This window comes from Thamnophis sirtalis, unplaced genomic scaffold (assembly GCF_051295495.1).
Source record: "Thamnophis sirtalis isolate CommonGarterSnake01/CBP01778 unplaced genomic scaffold, rThaSir2_p1.2 scaffold_1, whole genome shotgun sequence".
NCBI lineage: Eukaryota > Metazoa > Chordata > Lepidosauria > Squamata > Natricidae > Thamnophis > Thamnophis sirtalis.
In genome coordinates this window covers 166,221,665-166,222,932 of record NW_028261381.1, presented here as the reverse complement: position 1 = coordinate 166,222,932, position 1,268 = coordinate 166,221,665, and positions in this window count along the sequence as shown.

The window sequence follows — 1,268 nt, the reverse complement described above, 5'->3', positions numbered from 1 at the left end:
GATGCTGCTCTTCTTACTCCGATGCCAGACAGATGTTCCTCCTGCAAGAACTCAGCTGGTGTTCGCATGCGCATCAGAAACCAGAAGACCAGGTGGCTGGCGCACACTTGCCTTTTCTGCTGCTCCCGCACACATGAACACCAAGTGGCTGGCGCGCCAAAACCCAGAAGAGCAGCAGGCGACAGCTCACGTGCCTGAAGATGGCTCTGTGTGACACTTTCGGCACGCGTGCCATAGGTTCACCATCATGGTATCCATCACCTGAGAATTATTATAGGATGCCTTAGAAATGAATAGGTGGTGCAAACAGCCATTCCTATAGAAAGTAATTTTTCCTGAATTGATTTATCCCAGGATGAGATACTTATAATTATTTTTAACAACAAAAAAATATCCACCAGTTTTCTTAAAACATTTAAACTGCTTTTCTAAATCTGTCAGAAACAAAGGAGAAAGGAGAGGGGAAGAAGAAAGGGAAAAGGAGAGGAAGAAATGGAGTAAGGGTAGGAAAGGGAAGAAGAGGGGAGGAATGGGGGAGAAGGGGAAGGAGAGAAGGGAAAGGAGAGGAGAAAATAAGAGAGGAGAAAAGAAGGGAGGGAAAAAAGGAAGGAAGAAGTATGGTTGTTGTAAAATAAGATGGGTGTATGGGATGGTAGAAAAATAATCTCGATTATATTTTTAACTTCAGGGGGAGGGAAAAATTGTTATAAATGTTAAAAGATAACACATATTATTAGTAATAGTTATGAGATTGTGTATTTGTGAATGTATGTATGAAAAATAAAAAACATTAAAAAAAAAAACCTTTCCCCCTTTGCCTGCTTGAAATGATTGGCCCCGAAAACCACATACACACAGGTAAACTTTATTTGATGGTCCTTAAATAGCCAGAAAATATTTCCTGTCATGGGCAAGACTTCGTATTTCAAACAGCCTTTTCTCTTTTTTTTAAAAAAAACCTTCAAAATATCTACTTCCAGAGGATCAGGATGTCTGCAAGAGCTCCCCCCCCACACCGCCTGTTCTTCCTAAAAGAACCCTCCTCAGCCGCCTGTTCCAAGCGGTATCCTTTCTTTCTTGAAGCGCCTCAAAGTCATAATAAATCTCATTTTTTTAAAAATATCTAGAGCCCATTGCAATCAATCACGACCCAACCGAAGGGAAAAAAGACGCGCTCCTCTCTCCTTCGCCTCCTCCTCGTAATTAATAGTGGGGCACGCATGGCACCTCCTCCTCCTCACCCACCGCCGCCGCCGCCCTGCCCGCTC